Genomic DNA, 11619 nt, shown 5'->3' with positions numbered 1-11619 from the left:
CTAAAAAGGGGTGTTCGGAAGAGGCGTTACTTTGGACAGCTTGTATCATGTCAACGATTAAATTTCTTTGAAGATGAAGACACGACAACATTTAATGTCAATAAAATAGTAAGACTCAATATAAATAAAACACGTTTGTCGCTCCAACTAAGCAAGCTGCAGTCATTGCCTTACTGCAAGAAGAGACAGACATACGGCTATATGAAGGTACACAATGGTCAAATTGTCGTTGGCACCTTGAAACGTCAGAATGACGTCTCGGGATTGTGAGATGGGCAGTAGGTGTGAAGAACCAGTTCCTCAGTGGAATCAGAAATGCATCGATATCAACACAATACTCTATTTAACGAGAAGTCATACACTCGCTGAGGATGGCGTCTTGGTAACGTGTGGTGGCCACGGGTGGCAGTTCCCGCCTCAGCTAGTCATGCGGTATCATACGGCCGTGACCTGCGTGAAACTGCATCAGGACAGTAGAATGCGGTGGAGAGGAATTATTTTACAACAGAGACACAAATGCTTAGCTTGACCCACGGAGTAACGTACTTCCGGTGATTACCTGTACGGAAGAAAGTTCAAGATAGTGACGGATAATGTTGCTTACAAGTGGTAACTATGTTTGAGGGACCCATCCAGTAGATTGACGAGATGGGCGTTAAAACTCAGTGAATTTGAGTACGAAGTAACCTAAAACCCAGGAAAGAAACACAGGAATGCAGTCGGGCTAAGTAGAATAACAGCAGTTACACAGGTACTAGGTCACGACGTTGAGGAACAGCAAGCAGCACAAAGCACTGACGAAGGATGTAGGCAATGTGGCAAGCCACAGTGGTTCAGCATGCACGTAGAGAGGAAAACTTGTGACTACGAGTTGTGGTGCCGACGAAGCTGAAGCTAGAAGTGTTATGTGAGAAGCACAGTCACATTTTATAGAGCCATGGGGGATGTCGGGCGACGAATCAGAGAGTGGCGCAAAAGTATTGGTGGAAGTATAGGGAACATGACGTTGATCAGTAAGTCAGGAATTGTGTGGAGAGTGCACAGTGAAAGGCCTTGATGCAGAAGCATGTATTGTTTAGAAGCTACCAGAAGTAACAGAACTATTGGGGTGGACATGTTAGGCCGATTCAACTGAACACCAGCAGGTAATCATTTTGTACTGACCATAGTAGACCATTTTTCTCGCTACACTGAGATGATGCCGATGCCGGAACAACAGAAAGTCATCGTAGCACAAGTGTTGGTGGATGGGTGGATTCTCAAGTTTCGGTTGCCAGAGACGATGATTACGGAACAGGGGACGAACTTCACGTCAGACCTGATGAAAGAATTGTGTCGGGTACCAAAGGTGAAGAAACTGAGAAACAGTCCACTTCACCCACAAGCGAACGGAAGAACGGTACGAGTTCATCGAACAATTGGGAAGATACTTAGTTATTACATGAACTCACGCCATTCATATTGGGATATGTATTTATCCTTCGTAGTGAGTGTGCACAAATCCAAAGCACATACTGTTACGGTGTCGTCTCCATTCGATGTGGTTTATATTAAAAAGATGCTGACTCCAATAGATATGATCAACCAGAAAGGTGGCAGGAAAGGACAGGCAGTGCTAGAACGATAAGCGAAGTATGGAGAAAGGGCCGAAAGAGCAAACACTAGGGCGTTGGAGAAGCAGGAAGAGGCGGCGAAACGAGCAGGAACATTACCACAATATAGAGTGGATCAATTGGTGATGTTGTCAAGCCCATACACCCCAAATGGAAAGACGAAGTAAGTTGCAACACTGTACCAAGGTCCGTTCCAAGTAACTGAAACTACATCGCCGGTAAATGTGGAGCTGCAGCTGTGATAAGGACAATGATTGTGCATGTTGGGCGTCTACGACCACTCAAGAGTGCGCCGGAGGCAATTCCACGAGAAGTTTTGGTAGAAATGAGGAGAGAGGCAAAAGAGAAGCAGTGAAAGGATGGGCAACTACACAGAGAGGTCCAGAAACCTCAAGCTCGTTATGCATTAAGGCCAAGGAGTTAATTGAGACGTGGTGTGATTTTTGCGATTACTGAATGATCTTTCTTTTATGCATAGTGTAGGATATTTGTGTTATTTTGGATAGAGTTATACACTGGTGTCCAAAATTGAAGCAACAAACCACTATTTCCCCGTCCTGTCTCTAATTCATGGTATAATCATACAAACTCTCAACAGATGTCCGTACGATCGTGTCCTGCACGGAAGATGGTATTCTGGTCAATGGACAACCACGCACACGATGACGTCAGGGCACCTATCAAACAGCGTAGTGTTTGCCAGGTAGTTCCACATCCACAGTCGCTGAGTACACAGTCACAACAGTGCAGTATGGCACAGAGAAGCCGCCCACCAGACTCTCTACGATGGAGGACCGTAAGGAGAATGGAAGCAAGATAGTCCCAAACTGATGTGGCCCAATGACTTAATATGAATCGTTCTGTTGTCTTTCGTATGTGGCGACAGTTTGTATAGATCGAAACTGTATCCTGAAGATCAGGACGGGACAGACCACGTGTGACAGAAAGAGAGAAGCGTTATTTGGCTGTAAAGGCACGACGGTACCGCGTTAGTACTGCACGGCCACTGGCATCTGACCTCGCAGCATCCTTTAGACGTGTCGTAGCGAGGCAAACTGTGTACAGAAGGCTTCGGCAAAGTGACCTTTATTGTTGGAGACCTGTTCTATTTGTACCTCTACGCGTCTTCTCAGAAGAGAGCGTCTAGAGTGGAGCAGTCAACAAACCACCTGGACGTCGAACAGTAGGCCAATGTTCTTTTCGTAGATGAGTCCCGATTTGGACAAGATAGTTATTCTCCACGGATTCGCGTCTGGAGGGAATTCGAAACACGATTTCGGGACCCAACGATTGTGGAAAGAGACTGACATCGAGGATGATCCTAATGGTGTGGGTAGGAATTATGTTGACCACTCGAGCACCTCTTCTGTTAAATCGGCAAGGTTTAAATGCTTTCAGGTATCGTGGCGAGATCTTGGGACCTCATGTGCAGCTGTTGCGAGGTGCTGTGGGCCCAGACCTCGTACTGCTAGACGATAATGCTCGATCTCATAGAGCACAAGTGGTTGATGTTTTCCTGGAAACGGAAGCTATTGTACGCATGGTGTGGCTTGCTCGTTCTCGATTTGAATCCCATAGAGCACGTCTGGGAAGCACTGGGGACGCGGGTTGCATCACGTCAGCATCCAACAACGACTCCCCAAGACTTGCGATCAGCGCCACAGAAAGAATGGGCGTTACTGCCTCAACATGAGATTGATGGCACCATTCACAGCATGCCCGGTCGTTTGTCAGGGCTGTATTGCTGCCAGAGGTGGTCACACCACATAGTGAGCTGATTAACCTGTTGTCGTAATGTGTCTGCTGGAAAAAAACAAAGAACATTTTTGTCTCCCGTAAACGCATGTTGCAGTTGTTTACGTTCTGTATCCTTTATATTGTTTCTACTTTACTGTACCTGATTATACTGTTTTGCGCAAAATAAATGCAACCTTCCAAAATTTCGGTTTGTTGCTTTAATTTTAGACCAGGTATCATTTGGGTAGGTTTTTGTTGTAAATGCATTGAGACGTGATGTCTGGCGACAGCAGGCTTCTAGTAGGAAGGGAGGTCATGTTGATCCCTGTCCTCAAGTTGCCGCATGGGGGAAATGCAGAAGAAGAAGGATGCTGGTTTTGGCGGTGCTTTACTGCTTCGCCAGATACGGATTGAGGGTGCTGCAGGATCATCACCTGTACAGAGGAGTTTTGTTTTTGAGGCACCCAGACGTGGTGTTATCCAGTGACAGTTGTTTAGTGTTTGATGTGAGGGAGTCTCGGAATGATATTACGAGGCTGGAGGAAGTGTTTACTGGGATACGGCGGTTATTGGTTAGTAATGAGAGGCTGAGAGAGGTCTCGTAGGAGGACAGGAATTTGCTTGAGGCATACAGACACTTACAGGAGCAGACGCAGGATGTGATCGGGACGTTTCTACACGAATCCTGGAGAGCAAACAGGGGATCGATGGACGCTGAGAATAGAATATTAGGCCGGCCGAAGTGGCCGTGCGGTTAAAGGCGCTGCAGTCTGGAACCGCAAGACCGCTACGGTCGCAGGTTCGAATCCTGCCTCGGGCATGGATGTTTGTGATGTCCTTAGGTTAGTTAGGTTTAACTAGTTCTAAGTTCTAGGGGACTAATGACCTCAGCAGTTGAGTCCCATAGTGATCAGAGCCATTTGAACCATTTGAATAGAATATTAAACACCGTCTTCGGGGCAGCAGAACGAGCAGCGTAAGCAACTTGAACGAAACGGCAGACTGCTAAGGTGTTAGTGAAGGCAAATAAAGAAATTACAGAGTGGCATTCTATGCAAATCGTGAACTTGGAGAGAGAGAGAGAGAACAACACGTGCATTCTCCGAAAACTGACTATGGAAGTTGAAGATTATGCCAGGGCCTTGGATAGCACTCTGAACCCCGATTTGGAAGCAGTACAATCTCGAATGTAGTTACGGGATGCAAGACAATCGCTGACGAGGCTGTTGCAGCCACTTGGGGATAGGATCTAGGACGCCAGGGTGGAGTTAACGAGTTTACCGAAAGCTGTCGGTCAAGCGCTACATGGGCAGTTAAGTCCTGACCTGTTGAGCGGTATTTGAGAGGACTGAGGAATGTGCAAGAAGAATTGCAGCCACAATTGCTGCTAGTAGTGGAGCCATTCTACTACCATGCAATAACGGATAGCGCACAGCTGTACTTATTGGTAAAGGTACAGGTGGTAGGCAAGCATGCAGTGTCCAGATGTTTTCTGTATACACTCATTCAGCGAAGTTACCAGAATTTGGGGTACTTATGCAAGTAAGAGAAGAAGGGGTGCTGCTATTATCAGAAGACGGGATCGTCACATGGTGATGACTGAAGATGAGCTCCAGCAATGCCAGAGTGGGGTAGTCGCCATATGCCCGATTTGTGGAATTGTGACAAGTAGGAGGAAGTGTATTTGTAACTGTACAGGGGTAAAACAGTGGCAGGGCCTTGCCAAAAAGATGTGATCGAACTGGAACAGTATTTTCGGAAGGCAAGTCCACATTGGATATGAGCTGTACCACAGTTACAGTATTTGTTGAAAATGGTTTCCATGTGCCTCAAAGCATCCGTTTACGCGCCGTAGTATGTTCTGTCTCACAAGTTCACATCGGCGAGGCTGCATCCGAACAGTGTCAAAGGCAGCATGAATACACTGCTCCGTTATCTCCACATCCGGTATGGGCTCTGCATACACGACACTTTTGAGATGGCTCCATAACCAGAAGTCGCATGGGTTGAGATCCGGTGAACGAACAGGCCATCCAACTGGACCTCCTCTTCCGATCCATCGACCAGGGAAGGCACGCTGAGATGCGTCCGGACGTTAACGGCGAAGTGAGCTGGAGCACCATCATGTAGCAACCACATAACCCTTCGAATAATCAATGGCACCACTTCCAGCAGAGGAGGCAAAGTCACCCGCAAGAAACGCCGATAGTTCTGGCCTGATAGGCGACGTGGAGGGAATTATGGTCCCGACATAGGTCGCCATTTATCCCGGCCCACACATTCCGGCTGGACCGACGCTGATGGTTCTCTGTCACCATACCATCTGGGTTCTGCATACTACACAGATGACTGTTATGAAAGCTGAAGATACCACTCCGCGTAAAGGTAGTGTCGTCTCTGAATAGGATGGATGACACATATCCCGAAATCGTAGTTGCCTGATGAAGAAACCAATGACAACACTGCTCCCGATGTGGAAAGTCTGTCTCTAGGAAGCCCTCCAAACGCTGTAAGCGATAAGGCTAGTAACAACAACTGTCATGGAGAATGTTCCACACGGACGTCTGGCTTACGCTATACTGGCGGGCCAACTGCCTGGTACTGACACGGCGGTCGCCTTCCACAGTGTTAATCACATTTTCCTCCAAGTCTGATGTCCGAATATTTCGGGTACGTCCTTCATGATTTCCTGTTTCCTGAAACGACAGTGTCTCAGACAAACGGCGAAATACTGTTGCAGACATTGAATGCTGTGGTTTTTGTCGGCGGGCATAGGTCTCCTGATGTAACCTCGCTGCCCGTCGCCCGTTGCCTTTGCCTTTCCGTAAGTAAACACCATGTCGGCAAGCTCCCGATTCGAATACGAAACCATTGTGTACAACGCTGTATCACATCCACTACAAGGCGCGTCAGCTAGAGAAGTGAATCAAATGGTTCAAATGGCTCTGAGCACTATGGGACTTACATCAGAGGTAGTCAGTCCCCTAGAACTTAGAACTTCTTAAACCTAAATAACCTAAGGACATCACACACATCCATGCCCGAGGCAGGATTCCAACCTGCGACCGTAGCGGTCGCGCGGTTCCAGACTGAAGCGCCTAGAGCCGCTCGGTCAAAAAAGGCCGGCAGAAGTGAATAGAACACACATTACCAATGACGATGGTAGGAGAGAGCGCTAGAGCATGACGTATGAGGAATAGTACAATCCTCTACGAGACAACCATGCATACTGTAACTGTGGCTGCATGGTACAGCGCGTATTAGACCGCACTCTCTGTAACAAAGTATGATCGAATAAATGGTCCCTAGCATGGAAACGATGCATTTCCGGAATAAGGTCATTAGATCTTTTTTGTTCTCTATCCTCTCATCGATCAATCCGTCTGTACATAGTGGCAAAAATCACCCTGTATTTTCGTTTGCTCTGCTGAAAATAGAGAAAGGAATAAAAGCAATATTACGTACGTGTACACGGCAGAACCCCGGATAATGAGTAAATAACACTTGATTCACTGCTGGAAAAAAAAATTATTTTATTTTATTTTAATTTGTGGGATAAGAAGTTCAGAATTCAAATATCAATAATCCAAATCAGTTCGATGTAACTCTCAAAAATTTCGAGAAATCGACTTTTAAATTTCCGAGCATCCTTAACACCCTAATACAGTGTCAGTTTTAGAGAGAGGTGGCTTGGCTGGGTAGTAGAATGTGTGCCTGCCATGTATGGGCATTGTGTTCGATTCCTGGCTAATGTAAATTTTTTTAGCAAAAGTGCATGTTCTACGAGCATTTCCGTGAACGTTAAAATACGAGTACATAAGACTAAAAAAAGTAATATGTGTTTTTTTTTTAAATCCAAACAAACTTTATTAACAATGTTTCATAAAAGACCGATAATTAAGAATTTGTATTTACTATGAAAACTGGATTTCTGTGTGTATTATGGAATTATAAATAAGAAGCCGTGAATTTTCAATGAAAATTACAATTAGTAATGCGTTTATTAACATAAATTTGATTGATTTTGTGTATACATGACGTAGGTATTCGAACTGAATGGCAAAAAAAGAAAAAGAGTTGTGGTTAAAACGAGACACGAACCAAAGATCGCCAGCCTCGAGTGCTACTGACCTTTTCCCCATTTCTATTTATTTTACGCTTTACAAAATTGCTCGTAGAGCATGCACTTTTGTTTAAAAATTTGCGTTGGTCAGGAATTGGACCTAGCTGCCTTATGCGGCAGGCGATCATTCAGCCAGACGGCCACACTGCCTTTCGAAAATAACATCCTTGGTTGACGTTTATAAACCTCTCTGGGAAGCTTCGAAGTCGACTTTCTCGAGAATATTTTAGCGTTACATCGAAATACTTTGGGAAACGTATTTAAGTTCTAAATTTCACGTTGGGGAAAGTGCATTAAGTTTGGGTTGTGGGGCGAAACCGGGAACAGTGTTCCTGATGTCACTATTTATTGTTGGAGGGATACAGAATTAGGATACAGAATTACACTCCACCAGTCATCAAGAAAGAATGACCATATTGGCGTGTTGTTGCTGTTCATTTCACTGCGTCTGTGAGGTAAGTTTGTTTTACAGTGTCAACTGACTAATTTTCTTTTGTTTTTAAACTGCAGTTATTTCATAGTGATTAAATTTATGTAAACTCATTTTAGTCAGGAATATTAGATTATTAGTAAGTATTGATACAATGTGGGCAACGGCCTTGCCGCAGTGGATACACCGGTTCCCGTCAGATCACCGAAGTTAAACGCTGTCGGGCGTGGCCGGCAATTGGATGGGTGATCATCCGGGCAGCCATGTGCTGTTACCATTTTTCGAGGTGCACTCAGCCTTGTGATGCCAACTGAGGAGCTACTCGACCGGATAGTAGCGGCTCCGGTCAAAGAAAATGACTGGGAGAGCGGTGTGCTGATCATACGCCCCCCTTATCCGTTTCCTCAGCCGAGGATGACACGGCGGTCGGATGGTCTCGATGGGCCACTTGTGGCCTGAAGACGGAGTGCTTATTGATACACTAGCAAACAATATGGATTTGGTTCAACAATAGCGTGCTTTTGTCTTTTGTTTCGTTTGTATAACCAGTGCACTCGGGGTAAGACCGTGGTACGTTGGGTGCGGACAATACCGGGCTGTACCGAATCTTGCCCCACCACATAATATCGCTCTTCATTTCTTTAGTGTGTAATATACGCCGAAAACTTATCAGAGGAAGACAAATAAACAATCATGGAACCAAGAGGGTATGAAGGGGGTAATATACAAAGAGTTATTTTGTAGGATAGGTTACTTGAAAGCTGCAAGAACTTTCGGTGTTCCTCAAAGTGTTCCGGTGTAACGACAAGCGACCGCACGAAGATGAAGAACACAAGAGCAGAGAAGGCTGTGGAAATGAAATGAGCGTTTGGCGTCATCGGCTGGGAGGCCCATTACGGGGCAGGTCTGGCCGCCTTTTTGTGCAGGTCTTATTACATTCGACGCCACACTGGGCGATCTGCGCGCCGGATGGGTATGAATTGATGAAGAAGACAATACCAAGTCCCTGAGCGAAGAAAATCCAGAAAATCCCCGACCCAGCCGGGAATCGAACCCGAGCCCCTTAGGACGGCAGTCCCTCACGCTGACCATTTTTTTATTTATCTCATTTTTGTTCGTTATAGTTTGTTCTATTTGTACGGGTTGTTTTTTTTTTTTTTTTTTTTTTTTTTTTTTTTTTTTTTTTTTTTTTTTTTTTGCAGAGGGCAGCTAACCCTCTGACTGAGCACGCTGAGCTATCGCGCCGGCTCCATTCAGCTATCGGCGCGGACGGAGAAGGTTGTGGGACGACGTCAGCCTCAGCCAATAGTTCGCTGACTAGGACCGCACCACGGGAGGAGCGGCCTCTACAAGAGGAGAATATAAGCGCCGCTCCTGCCATCCTCGGCCGGACAGTAGAAGACGGACACTAGTAGAGCCGGACTAGAAGAGGACAGTAGAAGAGCAGTCGTCCTAACTGTTATACTGAGACTTGTTGTGCCTTATAATAATTGCTTGTATGGACATTGTATATAACAAAGGACATTTATTATTTGCATGTCTCCAAGTTAACCCATATTTAAGTATTCTCAATCTACTTTATTGTAATAAAAACCATTAATGTGATCTGCTTGAATTGTTGTACAGCTATTCGAGAAAGCAGCATCCTTTAGGCACCCTATAAGAGACGAGTGGGCAGGACATCACACAAAGTACCTTAGATTAAAAAAGGCTAGAACAAGGAAGGGGCAGTTACAGCACGATAGGGGCCAAGCCCGCTTGTGTTTTCAGAATCACTGCTGGAGAGTAGGCGTTTTTGCTCATAACTTTGAATGATGTTAGAAGTTTAGCATACTATCTTCCAACCAAAACTAATTCGAAGCATAAATCGAACGATGAAACAAAGATGGCTGGACAGAACTGGTTATATGGTTTTCTAAACAGACATAAGGAGAAAGTTTCTTTACGATTTCTAGAAAATACTTGAATATCAAGACCCATTGGTTTCAATAATCAGAATAATGACAAATTTACTGATTTGTCAGAATATGTATATGAGAAGCATAAATGTTCTCCTTACGAAATATATAATGAAATAGGAATAACCACTGTTCTGACAAGCCATCGAAAGTTCTTGCTTTACGAGGTAAAAAACAGGTTGAATCATTGGGATCAACTGAGCGTGGGCCGGCCGGGGTGGTCGAGCGGTTCTAGGCGCTAGAGTCTGGAACCGCAAGACCGCTACGGTCGCAGGTTCGAATTCTGCCTCGGGCATGGATGTTCGTGTTGTCCTTAGGTTAGTTAGGTTTAAGTAGTTCTAAGTTCTAGGGGACTTATGACCTCAGCAGTTGAGTCCCATAGTGCTCAGAGCCATTTGAACCATTTGAACAGCTGCTTCTCTTTTCCCGAAAGGTTTCTCTAATTTTCCTGTGGGCAGTATCTATCTTACCCCTAGTGAAATACGCATCTAAATTCTTACATGTTTCCTCTAGCCATTCCTGCTTAGCCACTTTACACTTCTCGTCAACCTCATTTTTAAGCGTTTGTATTCTCTTTTGCTTGCTTCATTTGTTCCATTTTTAAATCTTCTCCTTTCATGAATTAAATTCAATATCTCTTGTGTTATCCAACGATTTCTATCAGGCCATGTCTTTTTATCTATTTGATCCTCTGCAGCCTTCACTATTTCATCTCTCAAAGCTACCCATTCGCCTTCTACTGTACTCTTTTTCCCTGTTTTAGTTTTTTGTTGCTTAAAGCTCCTTCTGAAACTCTCAGCAACCTCTGGTTCTTTCTTTCAGCTTATCCAGGTCCCATCTCTTTAATTTCCTACCTTTTCCCAATTTCTTCAGTTTTACTCTACAGTTCATAACCAATAAATGGGGATCAGAGTCCACGTCTGCCCCTAGAAATGTCTTACAATTCAAAATCTGATTCCTAAATCTCTGTCTAACCTTTATACAAGAATCTGAAGTCTTCCAGTGTCTCCAGATCTCCTCTACGTATACAGCCTTCTTTTATGATTCTTAAACCAAACGTTAACGGTGATTAAATTGTGGTGTGTCCAGAATTCTACGAGGCGGCTTCCTCTTTCATACCTTTCCTCCAGTCCATTTCCTTCTACTTCTTCTCCTACTTTAGAATTATGGTCCCTTATCACAATTAAATTTTCGGCTCCTTTAACTCTCTGAATAGTTTCTTTTATCTCATCACACATTTTTTTTCAATATCTTCATCATCTATGGAGGTAGTTGGCATATAATCTTGTACTACTATGGTAGGCGTAAGCTTCATGTCTGTCTTGGCTACGATAATGCGTTCACTATGCTGTTCAGAGTAGCTTACCCGCATTCCTATAGTAGTAGTACGAAATTTTTGTATAAGTTTAGAATCGTCATATTCTCCCACATAATTTGTGTGAAGTCACCATTTTTTCTCCTTCCTCGTTCTAAGAAACAATCCTGTCATCACTAATTCTGTAACTATTCCTGCCATTGATAAAACTTATTCTCCGGTTAACTTTACTAACCCTGCCAGAATCCTGGTTCAGTTATCCCGCATTTGTTCCCCGGTCAGGCGACATTACGTGTTCGTACAAAGCGTTTTCCGCGCTGTTCCGAGTAATAGAACTTAAGCGGCTGCTAACTTGGGACTGTAAAACTGGCCCTTATAGTGTAGCGATCTGACAAAAATTTTCTGTCAAAATTTCGTTTTCTTGCACACGCCGAGAAAATAAT

At 44.5% G+C, this 11619-nt stretch overlaps 1 pseudogene; it reads left to right on the top strand.

The window, feature by feature from the left end:
- The first annotated feature begins 8062 nt into the window (after positions 1–8062).
- Positions 8063–8180, top strand: LOC126482838 (5S ribosomal RNA; annotated as a pseudogene).
- The last annotated feature ends 3439 nt before the right edge of the window (positions 8181–11619 follow it).

This window comes from Schistocerca serialis, chromosome 5, assembly GCF_023864345.2.
Source record: "Schistocerca serialis cubense isolate TAMUIC-IGC-003099 chromosome 5, iqSchSeri2.2, whole genome shotgun sequence".
NCBI classification, from domain to species: domain Eukaryota; kingdom Metazoa; phylum Arthropoda; class Insecta; order Orthoptera; family Acrididae; genus Schistocerca; species Schistocerca serialis.
This window is presented reverse-complemented; position numbering and strand designations above follow the sequence as displayed.